Source organism: Ursus arctos, unplaced genomic scaffold, assembly GCF_023065955.2.
Source record: "Ursus arctos isolate Adak ecotype North America unplaced genomic scaffold, UrsArc2.0 scaffold_8, whole genome shotgun sequence".
NCBI lineage: Eukaryota > Metazoa > Chordata > Mammalia > Carnivora > Ursidae > Ursus > Ursus arctos.
This window is the reverse complement of record NW_026623100.1, coordinates 79,537,958-79,558,943: the sequence shown is the minus strand read 5'-3', so window position 1 is coordinate 79,558,943 and position 20,986 is coordinate 79,537,958. Positions and strand designations below refer to the sequence as shown.

General features: G+C 54.4%; 1 long non-coding RNA gene and 1 other non-coding gene across 8 annotated transcripts in view; both read right to left on the bottom strand.

Annotated features, from left to right (window-relative positions):
• Positions 1–15,387, bottom strand: part of LOC113269479 (uncharacterized) — a 235,573-nt gene extending 220,186 nt beyond the window's left edge. For 4 of the 7 annotated variants that reach the window (XR_008958130.1, XR_008958132.1, XR_008958133.1 and 1 more), the window contains exons 1-3: positions 14,961–15,387; positions 11,824–11,956; positions 8,951–9,974 (exon numbers count right to left, since the gene is read on the bottom strand). This is a non-coding gene — a long non-coding RNA (uncharacterized LOC113269479). Of the gene's footprint in view, positions 1–2,304; positions 2,397–8,950; positions 9,975–11,823; positions 11,957–14,960 lie in introns of all 7 variants that reach the window. The other 3 variants (XR_008958128.1, XR_008958134.1, XR_008958129.1) reach the window with 1 other exon arrangement.
• On the bottom strand, positions 12,342–12,448 carry LOC113247653 (U6 spliceosomal RNA). Its single transcript, XR_003313331.2, has one exon. It is a non-coding gene; the product is annotated as a U6 spliceosomal RNA (small nuclear RNA).
• Positions 15,388–20,986: the final 5,599 nt, after the last annotated feature.

The window sequence follows — 20,986 nt, the reverse complement described above, 5'->3', positions numbered from 1 at the left end:
ACCATATTTGACCAACTTTGACCTATAAAAATGACAATTTTGTATAGTTAACCTAATATATCTACTTGTGCCTCATCCTTTAGACCACACTGAATAAAGCCCCATTACACCCAGAGTCCTCTCTCTTACAGAGCCTCTAGAATGTTCTCTGTCTTGCCATCCCACCTACATTGGCAGCAGGGTGGTGCTGTGTGAGGCTGGGGCACACTGCATGGGTGGGGGGCAAGTCACTTCCTCTCCCAAGCCTGGGTCCCGAGCCACGAAGTGCTGGCGCTAACAGTCCTGCCTCCTTGGGGCTGAGGCAGGACCCAGTGAGGGGGTGCCTGGAAGCACCGGTGGGTGCGCCTCTCATTTTAACCTGCACCACTATGAGGGGTCAATGGTGCTCTCATGGAGGCCTCATTCTTTGCTGGAAGGTGCTAGAGAAACACCCCTAATCCTTGTCTCCTGGGACACATGGGCTGCTGGAAACTCTGGGGCCTGGCCCGACCCAGTGTTTACAGACCCTCCTACCCCAAGAAGTCAGAGACCAGAGACCTTCTGAGGGTGGGGCCCTGCCACATTCACTGTCTTCCCAGTGCCTGACATGAGGCCTAAGGCACAGCACAAGGGATGAGTAAGTGAAGAAAGGAAGGAAGGAGAGTTTCGTCCCGCCTTAGACCCCTGCTGACCATTCCCTCCAGGTTACCCACCAGTCTGGTTCATGCACCTGCCCACCATCTTCCCTCTGAGGCTGTAAGGCCAGCTCCCACCCGGTGGAGAAGCCAGCTTCCACCACCCCTCCCTGGCACTGCCACCAACTCACCCATGACCCACGGCTTCTGCCACCCAGATGAGCCCAACTGGGCCCCCACCTTTGCTGGCCCACACAACCTGTACATTCCCAGCCTGGAAACCAGCTCCAGTGTTCACCCCTGAGCACCCTGTTCTTCGGCTGCCTCTGCTCGTCCAAAGCCCGGGGCTGGGTGGAGGGGACCACAAGAGGCCGGGGATACCGCACTGCCATGTGGCCTCTGCAGCCTTCTTGAGGCCGCACGCAGTGACCTGGGGCCGTCCTGTGGGCACTAGCAGCCCACCTTCAGCCCTGCCTCATCCTCCTCACTGGCCTCCAGGAGCCTCGCAGGTCCCGCACTAAAGCACCACCAAGATGGCGAGCCCTGGGCTGCACACCCAAAACACACACTCCTCCCTCCAACCAGGGGACCTGCCGAGTGCCAGGGGCCCCAGACCCTGCGGCAGGAACCCACATGAATGGCCCTGGAAAAGCCGTACTGGGAGGAAGGGTAGAGGGAAGGGGCTGAAGACCATGTTCGAAGAGAGAAGCCACCCCTGGGGACGAGGTGGCATCAACCAGGCGACCAGGCCCAGCTCTGAAGCCAGGCGTGGCGGGAGTGATTTAAGGACCAAGGAATACAACGCTTTACAACCTCAATTAATGATCATTTAAGTGGCAAATACCCTTACAGAAGACTTCCCTTTGGTTTTGCTTAATGATCACTATTTAGAGAAAGTCGTGCCCACACACACACACACACACAGAGCAGATACTGCGTCTGACTCGTGCTCCTGAGGAAGTTCAAGAAGGGGAGAAAAGAAAGATCACTGGAGAGAAGAATCAGCTGCTGAAGCCCAAAACCGAAACATCACCACGAATCTCAGCAAGCCTACGTTCCGGCTGTGACGATGCGACAAGGGCCTGCTCTCCGTGGCGGGGCGCAGGGTCTGCCTCGGTGGCTGACCTAGCTTAGTTTGCTTTACTGTCGCAGCTGGGAGGCTCATTCACCACCAGCTGACTCCTACCACCGAAAGCAAATCGTGTGCGGGGGACAGACCCGCCCTGCAATCGCCACACCGGGGTGTAGGCCGTGGCTTTTAACGCTTCTCCCCCCGGGAATTCCCTCTCCCTGCAGGACCAGGAAGCAGATGTAATCACAGTGGCTTCCCCTTCTACCCAACATCCTAAAGATGGGGGCTCGTGGCCCCTTTGGCTCTTGGGAGGTCCCCGAGGTTAGGGTGGCCGCCTCCGGCTGACCCGAGGCCTGGCTGTCCAGGGCCTGGGAGCCCCGGGTCAGACACAGAGGCCGAGCGGCCCTGCAGCTGACTGCTGCGCATTCGGGGCTGGCTTAGCGAACAGCCCCCCGGGACCCTGCATTCACCGGCACAAAAAGTCATTGGCAGCCCTCAGCGATGCGGGCCCGGCATCCAGACTTTCTCACCGCCAAACAATGCTCGCTCCACACCGTGCGCCTGCTAAGAAGTCCAACATTTCATTAAACAAATCAAGTACGGATTTGGTAGCTTTACCTTCTATAAAGATGCAAGGCTCTTTGCAGCGGAAGGAGCGCTGGCAGCTTAAGTCCTAATCCTTCACACAGCCCTCAAAGTAGCCATAAACCCTGAAAGAAATTAGAACAGGTTGAAGGGAAGTGACAGCCCGGATAACTGAGCCTCACTCTTCTTCGCTCTGTTTCTTCCCTCCTTTGTTTTCCTCTCTCTTTTTCTCCCACCTGTAATGTAGGCCATATTCATATATTTCATACCGTGTAAGCCCTCTGAAATTGCTTCTTGAGCAGGGAGGAAATAACGCCAACATGCGAAATGAGATGAAGTGAACAGGGAGCTGTCGGATCGTCACCTGACCAAGGAGGGAAATCAGGCCCTGATGGGACATCCTTGCCCACGTGCCCCAGGGAGCATGTGCCCCAGGCCAGCGGAGACTGGGCGGTCAGGACATGAGCCTCCCAGGCTCCCGCAGAAGCAGCAAGGTTAGGGACTTGAGCGGGTTTCCAGCTTCCAAGGCTCCTGGCCCTGACAGAGGCATTTCTGTGATGTCGAAGGAACAGCAGTGTCAGGATTTCCTGAGGTGACAAAATCACGCCCACAAAATGAAAATGCACGGTCCTGAGCCCCCTGAGTCAGCGTCTCTGTGTTCTCCACCAAGGATGAAGCCAAGGGTCTGCGCTTTTACCAGGCGGCTCCTAGCTCATGCGACACAAGCACCACTGCCCTGAAAACATCATACGCCCTCCGGTCTCTGCGTGGGGTGACCAGGGCCCTCCCAGGGCGCCCACACCAAGGGTCCTGCACCCCCAGATCTGAGCTTTAGACGCTTCCTTGCTCTGCCTGCCCTTCCCTCTCTGACGCCCACTCCCCTGGGAAGGCAGCTGCAGGGCACCCTGTTTTCTGACCCTGGCCTGATGCCCTGCTCCTAACGCTCCCCTCCCTGCATGAGTCCCACCCCAGTGCCCAGGACATCACGGAGGCCTGACTGGCTCCCCCACCAGCCTGCCAGCGCTGCCCACAGCCTTGTGTTAGCCTTCACTAAGCCTCAGGCAGGGTAGATGGCAAGTAAATGTTTATTGAACAAACAGATGGATCTTTATTACTTTCCTCCAGGAGCTCACTTGCCCCAAACACACAGCTTGTGACAAAACAAAGCCCAACCAGACCTCTTGCTTGATTCCAGTTTGCAAGCTGTGTGCATTTCCATGTCTCTGAGCCTGGTGCCTGCCATTCCCCCTCTTCTCTCCCTCACTGAACGGGAATTAAGCCTCAGCTTAAATGCCATCTCCTCTAGGAACCCTTCTTTGATTTCCCCTTATTCATTCAACAAACATGTCCTGAGTGAACACCCTGGCTCAGGCACTTTGCTGGGCTGAGAACAAGCCAAGAACAGACAGGAGGCGTCCCTGCCTGGACACTCAAGGAGCAGCCAAATGCCACAGTGATACGTGTCCCTAGCCTCTCCTAGTACCTCTTCCAGAGTCCTTCTTCAGAGCCATTTCACTCCTACATCCTAGAATTACACATCACGCACGCAACACGCAAGCACAAAGGCACGGCACAGCGTCTAACAGGCAATGAGCAAGCCCTGAGTCGTGCTCATGAACCCGCACACTTAAAAGGACAAGTTCCTCCAGAAAGGTTTGTTGAATAAACAAAGCATAGAAAGAAACAGCAGGGGGATCTAGGTGAGGCTAAAAACAAAAGCTAACACCACATTAAAACCACAAAGAGATACCATTACACACCGATCAGCATGGCCAAAACCCAGAACTGTGCCAACACCAAGTGCTGGCGAGGACAGGGAGCCACAGCAACCCTCCTGCATCACTGGCGGGAACGCAGAAGGGTGCGGCCACTCTGGAAGACGGTTTGGTGATTTCTTACAAAGTTAAACATACTGTTACCATATGATCCAGCAGTCATGCTCCTTGGTGTTTACCCAAAGGAGTTGAAAACTTACACCCACGTGAACACCCGCACCAGGATGTGGACCACAGCTTTATTCCTAATTGCCAAAACGTGGAAGCACCCAAGATGCCCTTCAGAAGGTGAGCAGACGACCTATGCAACATCCAGACAGTGGGCTGTTATTCAGCACGATAAAGAAATGAGCTACAAGCCAGGAAAGCACATGGAGGAACCGTAAACGTGTATTTCTAAGTGAACTAATCCAATCTGGAGTGACTACATGCTGCATGATTCCAGCCATATGATATTCTGGAAAAGGTGACACTGGATACAGTGAGAAGATCAGTGGTTGCCAGAGGTTACGGAGGGGAGAGGGGAGGGGTGAATAGGCAGAGCATGAAGGGGTTTTAGGGCCGGGAAACTGCTCTGTATATATGATAATGGTGGACCCACACCCCTGTGCATTTGTCCAAACCCGTGGAACGTACCACACTAAGAGCGGACCATGATGTCAGCCGTGGACTTTGGGTGACGCTGCTAACGACGGGTCACTGTAGGTTCGTCAACTGCACCAAACGTCCCACTCTGGAGGGGGATGTTGATAACGGGAAGGCTGTGCCTGTGTGGGGGCAGGAGATATAGGGGAACCCTCTGTACCTTCCTCTAATGTTCCTGTGAACCTAAAACTGCTCTAAAAATAAAGTCTTTAAAAAGTCTTTAAAGAAGAGCATCCATTATAATAGTAGCCACTCTCTGCCTTACTCTTGCTACTGACAAAACCAAGGTCCGCAGTTAACACACATCAGAGCTGAAAGGATAGCAGCTTCATCCGGGCCCTGAGCCACCGCTCCCCTAGCACCAGCCCGCCTGCCGGTGGGACAGCAGGATCTGGAGCTGGCCTTCCCAGGGCTGCCGAGGGGCTTTAGCTAGCCACAGCATGGGGGCCTGGGGCAGGTCATGCCAGCCGCCTACGACCCACTGATGACCTCAAGAGACAGGAGCTGCTGAGGGCCCTGGGCCACAGCATGTGCAGTCTGGGCGGTGACATCCTGCATAGAATGGGGACTGGGGACAGCGCAGGCCCTGGAGTCCAACTGCCTGGCAGCAAATGTGGGCTTCTGCCTCTAACCAGCACCTTACTTCACTCCTCCATGCCTCAGTTTCCCCATCAGTAAAATGGGGGTAATCATGCTTTCTACATTGTCAGATTGCTGTGCCATCCAGACGAGGTGACGCTTGCAAGCACCCTGCGGAGCTGGGAGGGAGGAAGCCTGCCATGGGAGGCCGCTGTTCTCGCTCTAGCTGTCACTTCTCAAGCCCTGCACCAGACCCGCTGTCTGCTTAACCTCACCCTCACCCCAACTTAGCTTAACCTCACCCTCACCCCAACTCCAAGGAAGCATGACAGTCTCCATGCTCAGAGGACTTCCCTAAGGCCACCCAGGTAACAAGAGTGATCTGGACCAAGGACCCCTGCCTCCAAAGCTGCTGTGTCGCCCTGCCTTTTGGGGTGAACAGTCCCTGTGGAAGGTGCATCCATCCACAGTGAGCAGCCCAGCCTCGCTGACTGGCACATTCCTCGGGTGGCTGTGACCTGGGAACAGTGATGTCCTGGCTGCAAGAGGCGGGTGGGGGAGGCTGGACAGAAAAGCCCCAGGTAATGTAAATGGAAACTCTAACCGACAGGCCTGCACCTGGTGTTTTTGCATTTCCCAAGACAGCTGAAGGGACTGTGTATGAAGCTTCACACCCCGGAGGAAACCCGTCTGTAGCCATCGGGGCGGCTGGACTGGGTCCCGAAGCCACCTTATGTCCCAGCCTAGAAATTTTGTGCGGGAGCTAATTTAAACACGGCCCCTCGGGAGACCTGGAACCCATCTGGGAGAGGCCCTGACCCAATTCCCAGCCAGGAGTAGGGGGTAGGGATGCTCTCTTGGCTCCAGGGAGGAGGCAGCAATGCTCTGGTCCCCACAGGCTCCTGGGGAATTAAAGGGAGACCCCAAGGCCGCTTGTCTGAGCTGCACGTGAGCTATGCCAGGGAAACCACCCCCGGGGAGCCCTGAGGGTCTGGCTCCTTCTGGCACCAACTATGCGGGCAGCATACCCCAAAGACTTGGGCATCCTGCAGGAAGCGGTCCTCAAATAGATGACGTGAGCTGCCCAAGGTCATGCCCAGCTGGAAGAAACGGGACTCAGAGCTGGGCCTGACTCCAAGCCCCTGGCACCTTCGCTGAGCCTATCCGAGCAGGAACCACAGCCACCACAGCTCGGAGAAACCAGCCCAAATGTGTGCCCGGGCAGCGGCCAGCCTCTAGCACAGGGCACAAGCCGCGGCACTCTGGGGAAACCCCAGACACCAGACGACAAGGTCCGTGGCCTTGAACTACAGTAAGTTATAGGGCAAGCAGTGTAACTATGCAAGTGACCAGAGCCAAATTCCTGCATCAGCAGGGCTGGCCCAGCTGTGTCAGACCGACAGACAGACAGGCACGTGCAGAGCAGTCAGGGGCCTGGTGAGGCTGAAGGAGGCCTCTGCAGCTGTGTGGCGGGGGGGGGGGGGGGGGGGGCGGCACGGCTGGCCAGCGGGCACCGGTCTGTAAGTGCTGATGCCCGCCCGAGGTGGCCACAGAGGACAAGGAAGTCCTGCGGCAGGCTGAGCCAAGACCAGGCCCCACCACACTGCTCCAGGAAGAAGGTGGCCGGGAGGCCTTCCAAATCCGGTCAGAAATTTTCATTTGAAACAAGAGGCGGGTGGAGAGTGCCCTGAAGGGACACAGACCGCGGCAGTGCTGGACAGACAGCCAGGATCTCACGGAGCTGTGTGTCCCTGCAGGCAGCAGGCACATGAGGGGTTCGGAGGAAGCCCCCCACTGCCCCATTCTGGTAAGCTGGGCTGCAGTGCCCAGATCTGTCCAGCTCCCCACGGTCTGAGCCCCCCTGCTCCCCAGGCCCCAGAGAAGGCAGAGCAATATTCGTTTGACTTACCTACTTACCACTTCCCCACAATAGACTCATGCCCGTCGGGTGTTCCAATTTCAGGAGGCTGCTCAGATTTGAGTTACAAACCGTCCTGCCTCCTGGAACCCATCCTGAGAGGCGCCTCTATGAACAGTAATGGCCCTGACAACTAGTCCCCCAGGAACAAAAAGTCCGCGCACTAAAAAGGCGAATCAAGGCCAGATGTTGACTAAGGGGCTTCGAGGTTAAGAAACCATCTCCAAGTCAACTCACAGCTGAGGTCAGGCAGACAGGACACCTGGCTGTCTCTTCCAACCTGTCCCCCCGAACTGTGCACCCCTTGGCCTCCCAGCCCCTCAAGACTGTGTCTGTCCTTTCGCCAGCACACTGTCCCTGTACTAGGGTCCCTGGTCACCTGGTGGATTCAGAGGGTACAACTTCCAAAGGGGGGGACCCCGGCTCAGCAAGCAGCCTAGAACTTTCGCTCTGACACCAGCACTACACCATCAGGCAAACTGCCAGGAGCAGCACCCACAGGGGAAACGGGCCAGGCAACATGAAAGCAAGAACAAAACCAAAATCGGGTGGGTTATTTTTATCATGCTATAGACTCGCAGCGAAGACCTGACCGCTAAAGGGGCGTCCCAGGCGCTGGGCAGGTTTCTCTCACCCTCTGCCTCTTCCCTCCTTCGGGCCCCCGAACCCCCTCCTAGGGAAACCCAGAAAGTGGATTGGGTCAGAGCAAAACATTCCTCATTCTGCCTTCTCCACAGGAAAACCTAATTAGTTGCCAAATATTCAGAACGGGTAATTGCTACCTGAATTAATAAGGGCAAACAGCCGGCAAGAAAACAGTGGTTTACTATTTCTGAGAGCTTGCCTCTCTTAACCCAGAGTCCCAGGCTCTGCTGGGAGGGACTGGCTCTGGGGAGACACGTCTCCCGCTGGCAGCCTGCAGAAAGGGGGACACGGCAGCCTGGGCTGCCCCTGCTCCTGGGTCAGTTCCAACACTCCGATGGCTAGGAGTCACCCTTTATCTCCTCTAACACACAGCACACGTGTGCACACGTACACGTGCCCACTCACCCAAATGCTCATAGCACACACACATACACATGCATGTACCACACACACACACATGCACCACCCGTACCATACGTGCACACATACATGTGCAGCACCACGCATGCACACGCACGCACACACCACACACAGGCATGCACCACCCGTACCATACGTGCACACATTCATGTGCACACTCACACACATGCACACACCACATGCCACACGCTACATACACGCCTATACCACACACACACACCGGGGACATCCAAGGGTTCCAAGGAGAATGCATCAAACCAGATCCTCACGCGGGGTTTTCACCAAGTTGCCCCAAGTTCCTCAGCGCTGACGGGGGGTGTGAAGACCAAACTGAGGGGGTGGCAGGCAGAAGAGAGAGGAAAGGGAAAGTTGAGACGACGCTAAGGAGAAGAAAACAGGCACGTGGGAAGGCCGGTGCAACCCAGTGCACCCCCACCCCCGCACAGGCTCCAGAGTCACGCGCAGAGGGTCCCGGGAAAGCGTGCTGGGCCCCACCATGACCTTGCTGTGTGACCTCAGACACATCACTTTCCCTCTCTGGGCCTGGGTTTCTGCCTGTGTAGAAATGAAGTGACTCTGCACAATCATTTGAACAGTTCTGAGGCGCTGCCCCCCGGGACAGCTTCAGTTCAAATTTGGGGTCATCACGGTCTCCCCGGCCCGCAGCCCCTCCCCCCACCCCTGCTGGAGCACTTACCACAGGACTTCCCCTGCACATGGCAGCAAGTAACTTCCTCTGGGGTGGCCATGGCTCTCCGGAGGTGTCCCGATGTCAAAGGCAGCTTAGGCCAGAGATCTCCAGCCACTGACGCTGCTGTCAAAGCCTCACAGGGAACTCTGGGCTGTGCCTGCAAGGGCTGCCCACGCCAGAGGTGCAGCCACGTGAAGCTGCCAAGGAAATTAAGTGAGTCCACATGATGCATACGCTTTGTCCTTCACTTTTTTACCTGAACGACATACTGTGAGCAGCTCCACGGCTGTACGTGCTCGGCTCTTTTCCTAACAGACACGCACTAATTCTATCGAAGGCTATATCATAGATCGAACTGGACCCCTACTCGGGTGATTCCATGGCAGGTGTTTCCAGTCTTCGGCTTTTATAAACGTTGCTATAATACGTCGGCTTATATATACTCGTTCTGTATAAATAAAAAGTCCTCTGTGCGTAGATATCTACCTGTATCTTTAAAGGTTCCTATTTGCCTAGAAACAAAGTCTGGTGCTGCGCACGCCAGGTCATCAGCTGCAGTCACTTCTGCGGCATGGGATCAAGGAAGAAAACTCCAGCTTTTTTAAGCAATACTTTATACTGTCTTGGAAATGGAATGAGTAAAGGGGAAAATAAACAAAACGCAGTTCTTATTTAAAGCTCTTTAGAAGTGGTTTTCTTAGCCGGTATGAATCTGGCAGGAGCAGAGCCACAGAAGCACAGCGAAGGGAGGAAGATGGACTAGTCCGGGGGGAGGAGAGGCCGGGAGCCACTGCTTTGTTCTGCGGGGTCGGCTCTCCGCTGGACTGGCGAGGACAGGACCTGGGTTCAAATCCTGCTCTGTGCACTCCCCCAGTCCCTGAGTGTTGTTTTGTCTCTGAGGACTTCCATTTCCCTGTGTGTAGAACGGGACCCCCAGCCAGCAGGTCGCAGGAGATCACCAGAGAGCGCCTGGCACAGAGGGGCCGCCATCAGCCTCGGTCCTGCCATCATTCTCCCTGCTTCCCAGGTCCTGAGAAAAAGAAACACTGAATCTCACAGCTGCTCCTTAAGGCCAGCCTCCCACATGGCCCCCAACCCAGTCTCGGGGCTTACCCAGCCTGTGGCCTTTCTCCCAAAGAAAGAGTCCCTGACAACACCACGTCTTTGGGCACCAATGTGAGCCCATCTAGACATCCCAAGATGATTAATAACTAAGACAACCCCCTTTGTCACTAATGATATATGACAATAAACCTACTGGCCAGTGTTTTTTATTTACTTTTTTTTCCAGGAAAACATAGTAAGCCCAAGAATACAGAAACACAGCAACTCTGGGGTTGAGCAGGGATATTCTTAAAAATCCCAATGGTGCTTATATAGTTTAGCTATCTTCCCCTTCATGTGGGCAGGCCCTGGGTTAGGAGTCAGGACCCCTGCAGATACAAACAGGAAGGGAGGCCTGGTGGGCAAGAGCACACATGCAGTGGGCCTCACATATCCGTCTGCCATGGTCACCAAACGCTGAGCAGCCCACACCCCTGCCAGAATCCACAGTCGCCTGCACCCAGCCAGGCCTCTGACTAATCCCAGCTCACCGAGGGCCAGGTGACCTCAGGAATCAATAACTTTAGCTGGAAGGCCCAGCTTCCTCCCCAGTAAGGGGGCGTCTCTTTCCTGGAGGATTGTCAGAGGATCCCATGAGATAAAGTGGACCAGCCAGTGGGGTAACGGCTGATGTCACCATGTTCCCACAGTTCTCAGGGGGCTGTTTGCATGGTCAGATGAGCTCATATCTGTGAAATAGTTTAAGGACATGAAAAGCGGGCCCTTTAGTCACTCCCCCAAGGAGCCAGCCCTGGGTCCCCAACCAGCTGGACCTCCCAGGACTGGGAAGGAAGCTGCTCAGAATCTAGCATCGTGGTTAGTCACCAAAGGCTCTGCTCCCCACCTCCCCAGGGGCCTGCCTCCCTGCCCCAAGAGCAGAGTCTCCCGGGTTCCCAGTCAGGGAATCAGCCTTTGGCCCTCTCCCCAGAGATGCTTTGAACACTTCAAGTGCCTCCCTCCAGAGAACATCAAAGACCACAGCACTTCCCATGGCATCCTTAAACCCAGTGACCTGTGAATGTCTGGCCACATGACCTGGGAGCTCAGCTTTGACCAGGGAGCCACTGGCCCCCAGACCCCATGCCCCAAATCCATTGCAGGGGCAGGTGACATGGCTCCCCCAGTGGAGGGGCTGAGATGGGTTCTGCCTGGGATTTGCATCTTTACCCCACTCAGTAAAGAGCTGTGTCTCCATAAGCCTCTCCTCCACTTTCTTACGGGCTAATGGGTTAAATATCTTTAATGTTAGAAATAATTGCACACAACTGCAGAGCACACACTGGCCCCGTGTCCCTCAGCTCGTGATCTCTCCATGCATAGGGGACAACAATATTTTTAGACCTATCCCAGTTACCCACCCTGGCCGCAAATGAAATATTAATGAAAGGTTATGCTCTCAGCCTTCAGAAAATGATTACTCGAGACATCAATTATATTTTCCCCCTTTCTGTGTAATAAAACGGCACCTCAGTGCGCAGTAGGAATTAATAATTCCAAACCCCGTTGTTACAGAGGCGGCATCAAAGCGGAAGGGAACGCATGCCCACGAGGGAAAACACACACACACACGTTGAGACCCACAGAGAAAGTGGGTGACTTCAAAAGAGCAGGATTCTATATTCAGGGCTGGGATCATTTCTCAAGGTCATTAACAGCTCTAGCTGACTGAAAGAGTGGCCCAATTACAAAGCACACAGAGAAACAGAAATTAGAACAGGACATAGCAACAGCTCCAACTCGGGGTCACTCCGCACGGCCCCCGGCCTGGCACGTACCTGGAGCCTATCAGCCAACTCCCCGGAATCCTTCCAAGGGACTCAAAAGCTCAGGACAGCCAGCTGACTCCAGAGCCAACATTTCAGTAGCTTCCCAGGCAATTTCCATGTGAGAAGAAAGACACCCGATAGCCTGGAAGGAGAATAGTGGCCATTTATTGAGCACCTACTACACGCCAGGCAAGGGCAATGAGGCAGGAATTCCCAACCCCATTTGATAGATAACAGCACTGACACTCAGAAAGATTCAGTGATCTGCCCAAGGTCACAGGGCAAATGGCAGATTTGGGACTTGAACTGACATCAGAGAGGGTGAGGGCAGTCTGTGTCTCTGTCCTGTTACAACTTGACTCCCCGCAGACCACCTAGCAGGGTGCCTGGCATAGAGCAGCTGCTCAAGAAACTGTACTTATTTAATGAATGAATAATTAAACGGAATCGAGCATCCATGCTTGGAAGGCAAACTCTACAGCTTCTCAACAGACTTTAAAAGAAAACAGTTGTGACTTTATTATTTTGTAAGTACGGAATGCTTCATGAATGTGCATGTCACCCTTGCGCAGGGGCCATGCGAATCTTCTCTGTATTGCTCCAATTTTAGTAGATGTGCTGCCGAAGCGAGCACGAGAACAAACAGTAGTGACTTTCAGTGAGTCTCCGCGTTGGGGGAACTGGGGTCGGTGGGGGAAAGGGCAGGCATGCGATTTGGCTCATCCCGTGACAACAGGCACCCATCATGCCTCCCCCCAACGCACGCTCTAATTTTACCCCTAGAGGCACTGTCAAATATTTTCCGTAAGACAGACTATAATACTTCACAAGATTAGTGGGATACAGTATGAAGTAATTACGGTTTCACTCTGTTCTATGACCATGTGAAAATCAGAAATTTTTCATGACACTCCCTTGAAGAACCTTCGGTGACCAGATCATGCCCTGACCCACGGGGCGTGGGGGCTGCCCACCACCCTTCAGCCCTTTAGGTAACTCTGGAGCAACTGAGAAAAACCTTAAGGCCTTAGAGAACAAGGTCACAGGTTGCAGCAGAAGAGAGAGTCGAATAGCTGTGACAGGGCCGCGGGTCATGTGGCCCGGAGCTGGGGGCCCAACAGGCCAAGGAGAATGTGCTGACCCTACTGGAGGTGGGGAGAGCTGCTGAGGCAGGGGGAACAAGGCTGTCCCGGGGTCACTGAGGTGGGGGTGAGTGAGGCCTTCCCCTTTGACAGGGAAGAGCAGGGGTTCCCAAAAGCTGAGCATGTGGAGAGAAGGGCCCAGGGAGGCCAGGAAATGGCCAGCGGGGTGGTGGGGCAGACTGCCTGCTGGGTGGGTTCTTCCCGCCCCAGAATTCTTCTGCAAATTGCAGCATCTCTGTGTACACGTGAGGAGCTGGGGCAGCCCTTGTGATCAGAAAGCCAGGAGGGGCAGGAGAGGAGGTGAAAGGAGTCTGTGAGAGACACTCAGGGAACTCAGCTCTTCAAGCAGAGGGAGGGTGCTGGGTGGACGGAGTATTCCTTAAAGCAGACAGAGTAACAGAAGCCCAGTCACGGCCCAGGGCCCAGCCAGGCTGGCAAGCACAGCCAGAGGAAGGGACACCCATTTGCTGAGTGTCCAGTAGTGTGCACTGCGCTGGGTGTCAGAAAACGCAAACGCAGCCCGTGGGGATCATGCAGCCATGTGACAGACAATGTCAGGGCAGCCTAAGGGCAGCCAGATGCAGAAACGAGGGCCTGAGTCTTGCTGGGGAACCATGACAGAGCCCAGGTGCCTAAGCAGCCCCTCTGTGGATACCGTCTGCCAGGGGCGGTTTTCGCACAAAGGGCTCAGGATGAAGTGTACTGGGGTCCCTGAGACACCTTCCAACCCAAGGTTCCATGAGACCCCCGGACAGCTGTCTAGAATGAGGACACCCTGGTGGGAAGCACAAAGAACACCATGACCAGGGGCACTGCTAGAGGGAAAGATGGAGAGAGGGTCCCACCACCTCCGGAAAAGGGCCAGAGCGCCTGCTTTTTCTGACACCAAATGAATCCACTGACACTTAGCCTCCTTAGTCACACGTGGTCCCAGAGCCCAGAGAGCCACTGCCCTGAGGTGGCAAGGCCCGAGCTTCCTCCTGCCCTCACCTCTTAGTCCTTCCCTGCTCAGCAGGACTTGGCCAGAGAGGCCACACAGAGAAAAGGCACAGTGGCAGAAGAGAGAAAGAGGGGCTGCAGGTGGTCAGACAGCACCTGGGGGCCAAAGGGAGCTGGGTCCTGGGACCGAGCAGCCTGGGATGCCATTTACACTTGACAGAGTTCCTCAGGAAGCCCCCAGGGCCCTCACCGGCCTTCTTGACCTGGCTCTGAGTGGGGGCAGGGTCAAGAGGGCCTAGGACAGGCACGGGAGAGTAGGGAGGTCCACCCAGAGCCGCTGAAAGGAGCAGCCCCACAGGAGCTGAGCCAGGCTGGGCTCCCTGGCTGGGGACCACTTAACCACGGGCCTCAGCCAGTGCTGACCACAGATGCCCCAGCCTTCATGAGTGGCATCTGCTCAAAGAAGAAGCAGGAATGTTCCGAGAACCAGATCCTCCTTCCCTCTTACAGATAATTGAGGCCATTTTCCAGGAAGGTTGAAGAAGTCAAAGAAGCTGCTTTCCACAACCCTGAGACAGGGTACCGTCCCAATCACAGATTCCAGCAGTGGCCACCTGCTCCCCTTCAAAGGGCAGGGAGTAGGTTACCCAGGCCAGAAACACGGAGAAGCTGGGGCCAGGGCCGCCTCCGGGTTCAGAGCAAACACCGGACTCCCCCACCCCACCCCCCAGCCCCGCCCAAATCTGTAGAAAGAGTCTCCTCAGCTGTGTTCCTGATTGTTCCTCCACCTGGGGCCTCACGCAGCTTGGGGAAGGGAATGCCCGAGGATAGGGAAGCACACCTGGGATGCGGCCACCTTGCGGCCCAGGGCCTATGGGAAGAGAAGCAGCTCGCCCCCCCCCCGCGGGAGGGGGCACCGCTCCTGCCTCCGAGAAGCACCCTGAGGGTTGGGCTGCCACCTGGTCGTGGTCATGGGGAGAGGGGGCGCTGAGAGGAGGGGGCGCTCGGTCTGGCTGGGGGACTCAGGGGGGCATCACACACTCGCATTCATTCCATAACACTTACTGAATGCCTCGCGATGCGTAATCTTAAAACAGAAGCGGTCTCAGAGGGGAGAGAGACTTGTGATTATCCGACCCAGTGCAGGGTGATGGCCAGCCCAGGTCGGGACGGGGACATGCGCGGACACAGAGGCGCGTCCACTCTGGCCAGGGTGCAGAGCAGGGAAAGGGAGAGAGTGCGCGCAGCCCGCGGGACCCGGGGCTCAGCTACGTGCGCCTCTCTCGAGCCTGGATTGAGGAAGTTGAGGTCAGAGCTCCAGACAGGAGTCCTTGTTGCTGAATTCCCCTTCCAGACATCAGAGGAAAAGAAGAACACGCATTCTAGACCACCTGCGCCAGCATTTCCCGCTGGGTCAGAAAAACAGGTCGTCTCGTCTCCAGCGCGGGCGCACCGACAGGTTCCGCGGCGGCGCGGAAAACCGCCGCTCCAGGGAGGAGGTTGCAGCCCCAGGGCGGCCCCGGGGCGGAGCTCCGAGAGGCCCCGCCCACCGCACGCACCCTGCGCAGCCCCGCCCGGCTGTTCTTGCCTATCAACCTTCCCAGCCGGTCTGGGACGCCTCGCCCCGCGGTCCCGCCTCCTCCGTGCACCTTCGATGCCAGCCTCGCAGCGTCTCCTGGAACTGTCAAAATCACCTCTTTTTAAGTCCGTTTCATTGCTCAAGACTTTTTTAGATGAAGCCTTTCATTATTCCTGGTGCTGCTAATGTGCGCTGGGTGCTAGGCAGAGCAGCACGAAAGGCATGAGACGCTGTGAACGGGTGTGCCGCAAAGTGGGAAGAGAGTGAGCCTCCAGGTCAGGGAGACCCACGTTCCAATTGTGCCTGCCATACCCGCCGGTTGTACTTAGGCAAATTCCCCCGCCTCAGTTTCTTCAGCTGTAGAATAGGGGCAGTAATCACTGTCTCGCAGACCTCCTGTAAGGACTGAAGAAAAGCAAGAGCTCCTATGGGCTCTCAGCACACATTAGCCGCTATTGGATACCCAGGGCAGGGTGGAGACAACGCATGCTCTGGACCCAAATTACCTACATCAAACCCTGGCTCCACCACGTGTTTGTTGTGTAACTTCCCACGAGTTTCCTTACCGTTCTGTGCCTTGGTTTTCCCATCTATGAAATGGGGATAACCTGCTTAACAGTTACACAGTTTCTGTTTGGGGGGAGATGAAAAGGTTGGGAAAGAGTGGTGGCGGCCGCACAACACTGAATGTAATTAACGGAGTTGAATTGTATGCTTAAAATGGGTTAAATGGACATTTTATGTATGTTTTATCACAATTTTACAAAGTTAATAATAATGTCATATACCAAGAAGCAATGAATTATAGGATGCGAATTATATATCAATAAAACTGAAAAATAAAAATAAACGAGGATAGTAGTATTACCTGTCTGACAGGTTGTCGGAGGGGATTAAATGAGTCTGTACAGTACTGAGAACAGTCCCGGCGCTGCTGGTGAACACTCAGCCAGTGTTGGCTAGCATGTTATAGGTACATCATCCATAATTTAATTTAATCTTTACAAGCACCCTACAAATCAAAAAGTATTTTTATTGACTTAATGGGTAAGAAAAAAATTTTTTTTAAGATTTTATTTATTTATTTATTTGACAGAGAGAGACAGCCAGCGAGAGAGGGAACACAAGCAGGGAGAGTGGGAGAGGAAGAAGCAGGCTCCCAGAGGAAGAGCCTGACATGAGGCTCGATCCCAGAACGCCGGGATCACGCCCTGAGCCAATGGCAGACGCTTAACGACTGCACCACCCAGGCGCCCCTATGGGTAAGAAAATTGATGATATATATATATACATACATACACTTCTATTGGCTATTGGTCCTGTTTCTCCAGAGGACCCTGACTGATACAAGCTGCCACCTCCTGGTGCACTTGGAACCAGAATGACCCGCTCACTGCTGCCACGAACTCCCGCCACAGCCAGCACCTGGAACGTGCCCGACAGCCACACCTCAGTAGCAAGAGCTTGAAACTCCAACACTTTCCCAAGGAAGGAGAAGCACAACTGGGTTTGGGGATCTGTGAAAGTTTGGGTTTTCTGGGGCCTTTTGCACTTTGTTTTAGGATCCTTTTTTAATATTATACAAACCACACAGAAATGTCTGAAATTTCCACTTCTAAGTTGGCTGTAAGTCACCTGACATGCACGGTGTTAGGTGACAATTGAAGATGTTGACATTTGAGAAGTCATCCTGCTCAGAAACAGAAGGAAAGGTCACTGTGTTGAATCAGGTGCCCTGTAAGCAATTACATTCCTGGCTACTGACTGTAGAACTTGGTCCCCCAGAGAGCACTGGACACTTCTAGAAGCTTCTCCTCAAGATGTCTGTTCCCACACCCCTTCTCTTTTTTCCCTCTGTTTTTCTTTGTGTGTGTGTGTGTGTATGGGGGGGGAGGAATTAGATTTTTTTGTAAGCATAACTATTTTTATCTTTCTACAGTGTTATATTAGTTTCAGGTGTACAATATAGTGATTCAACACTTGCATACATCACCCAGTGCTCATCACAACAAGTACCCTCCTTCATCCCCATCACCTGTTTAAGCCAAACCTCCACCCACCTCCCCTCTGGTAAGCATCAGATTGTTCTCTGTAATTAAGAGTCCGTTTCTTGGTTTGTCTCTCTCCCTTTTTTCCCTTTGCTTGTTTGTTTTGTTTCTTAAGTTCCACATATGAGTGAGATCATAAGGTATTCCCACACTCCTTCTTCAGCACAGCTCTGGGCTCACAATGGGAGCCCGGCCCTCAGCTGCCGGCAGAGCAGGAGACGATGCTGGGCTCCAAGAAAGGGGCTGACAGCTCTCAGAGGCGGGGGACCAGAGGCGAGCCTGGGAGAAATGGCTCATCCTCCATATGCATGTCAGGCTCGGCTTTGCCTGCTTCTTCCTGAAGTTGAACTCACATTTGCCCCCTGGGGAGTCTGGGGAAGATCTGAGCAAGCCACAGAGATCACGTGCCAGGGGTCCAGGAGGCAGGATTCAGGCCCAGAGTCAGAAGACAGAGCAATGGGTACAAAGCCAGAGGGGCTTCTGGTTAGTTTGCTCAGAACAAGCTTAGGAAATGAGGGTCTGCAGAGTCAAGGTAGAGAGGGGGCTGCAGCATGGGGGGTGGGAAGAGGGTGGAGACAGACCTGGGCATGGTGGGAGCAGGGGGAGCAGCCAGTCACTTCCAGACAGAGAGTAGTGGGTGATGCCAGCCAGGGGCTGGACCCCACAAGGGCAGCGAGGGTGGTCCCAGGTCAGGTCACCTCTCTCGAGCTCAAATAGCTCATTTCAAACCAAGACAGGTCATAGAAGAGGTCAAGACAGCATGCTACAAATCTTAAACCCACCCCAAATTTGGGGAATTTGGAAGATCAAAAACTTGTCATGTTTACCCAAATTTGCTTTAAAGTGAGAGCAATGAGATAGATTTGAGAGCAGACAGTGGGCTTAGAACATGCTGTGTGAATCGCAGGATTCCAAAGGGGGAATGTACTTGAGTCCCAAGTTCCCTCCTCTCCCTGGCCACCCCAAGGCACCCGAAGCACTGTCTCCTCCCAGGGCTGGGGGCCCAGGTGCGAACCGCAGACAACCCCAGACATCCACCCAGCCCAGCTGGAAGGGCACATTTCACCCTCTGGGGCTGTCGTCTTTACTCTGGGCTGAACCCAGTCAAGACCCAAAGGAGTACAGCGTGCTGAGTGCGCACCAGGGAGGGGAGGAAGTGAGCTGTCCAACTTCTGCTTCCCCTCCCCCACAGGCCTTCCTGGGGGGGTGGGCCCCTCCCCCCTGTGGGGGCTGGGGAACCTGGCTTTCCCCTAAAAACTCTGCCTGTTGGAAGGATGCCAAGCGGGATGTACCCAGCGGCAGCTCCACGGCACAAGCCCCCTGTACTCCGAGAGCCACCATGTCCCCTGGGTCCCAGCTCACTGTGTCACTCAAGGTGTCCTCCAACAGACCCTGCCTGGACTGCAGTGACAAATGGCCCCAAAGCGGCCAGCGCTGCATCGCAGGCCCTGACTCTGGGGGCCACGGAACTGTGGCAGGGCTCGCCAGCAAGCCTGGGTGCTGCAGGGCTCAGGTACAATCCGGGAAGGCCTCTGGCCCTCTGGTTCCCTCCCCTAAGCCAGGCTTTCATCCTGAGCTCCGCCCATCTCTCCCAGTTCCAGTAGTATGACCAGTGATAAATACCAGTTTGGCACACTGCACTAAATGCCTAATCTCTCTAATCCCTGAACCGACTTGGTGTAAGGTCATCCACATTTTACAGATTTGGAAACCAGAACCCAGCGAGGCAGCTAGTCAATGGCAGAGCCCCGTCAGAAGCCAGGTGCACCTGCCAGTGGCCTTGTGCCCCTCCCCTCAGAGCCTCTGGCCTTGAGCAAGCCCCACCGTCCTCTGCTCTGGGTCCACACTGACCCCCCTGGCTCTCTCAGAGTCCCCACGGAGTCCCACAGGCCCTCAGGTCAAAAGCCTCCAAAACAGTTCAGCCAGAAAGAACTTGCAACCCAAAATAAGACTCGAGAAGGAGAGAGGCAGAAAGGTAGCCAGGCCTCCCACTAGCCTCCAGGCCCTCCTTATCCTCTCTCCCCAAGTCTGGTCCCCTTCCATTTATTTAACAACCACGTCACGTGTGGGGGGTGCAGGTGCGAGCCCTCTGCCTGTCCTAGCCACTGGACCATCTCATTGTTATTCCCCTTTCACAGATGGAAAACTAAGGCACGGAGAGGCCGCATGGACCACGCGGGGTATTAGTAGCACTAAGCATCAGAGCTGGGGCTTGAGCCCAGGCCTCGCAGCTCCAGGCCTGTCTCCCTACAGTGAGCACTGCCTGGTGAGATGGATCTCAGTAGCCCTCCTGCATCTGGGCCACGTATACTGCTTCCTGCAGGGAAGGGGAGGAAGGACAGCGGTGCAAAATCCCAAAGGGGAGTGCAGTGCCTTTTGGACTCTAAGAAGTCACATCCTCTCCTACCTTCTTGGAATAGTCATGGGAGAGCTGGCTCATTGATCTGTTGATCACACTGCTCTGGGGATGAGGTTGAGATATGCACCGGTCACAGCCTCGTAGGGTCAGGAGGACACACGCTATAGCCCATTTCATACAACCCAACAAGAGGCTCTCACATAAAGCTGTCAGGCCAGTTGGCTCCCGTACAAATCTAAGCTAAAGAGACTTGCCTAATAGCATCGGTACACGGGGAGTGCTCGGGGAGATGTCAGGCGTCGCTACCCCAGGACTGCAGTCGGAGGTGGCGGTGCTCAGAGAGACGTTATCTAATGGAATAACAGAACACTTACAACATCTTTAAACATCTGCTCGCCGAGAGGTCATAGCACGGATGAGTCAAAGGATGAAAGTGGTAGGATGGCTCCCCTGAGAAAGGATGCCTGTCCTGTGCTCTTCAGATGGAGGTCCCGTAGCCCCTCTCCCTCGCCTCCCCCTCCCTCCCATCACAGGCCTTGTGACAGGTACCGTCTCTCCCAGCTCCTAAAGTTTCTTCATGCTGCTTTCTGGCTTTCTGGAAGCATTTGGACAGCGTTGTAATGTGTGTACTTTTGAACATTGTAATTCTGTATTGTTAAAATCTAGCACTTAATAAAATAACCATGACTGCTTATTTGCAATGAGTCTTGATGTTCTGGAAGGTTCCTTCTTATAAATGGAAGCTGGTTCTTATAAATATTTGGTTAATTAGCTGTACTATCAGAAATAAATCGTTTGCTCTCGGTTTTTACGGTGGTTAACAGTTTGTGAAGCAATTTTTACATACATTAGGCAGCGGCTGGAACATTATCAGCGCGTATCAAAGTTTATGGAATTGAGAACTGAGTTAGCCAATCTGATTTTCACAAGGGCCCATGAGGGCTTAGATTTTTGTTGGCAGGAGGGGCTGCCTTTTTTTTTTTTTTTAAGATTTCATTGTTTATTTGAGACAGAGAGCATGAGAGAGAGAGAGCACAAGCAAGGGGAAGGGGTAGAGGGAGAGGGAGAAGCCAACTCCCACGGAGCAGGGAGCTTGACTCAGGGC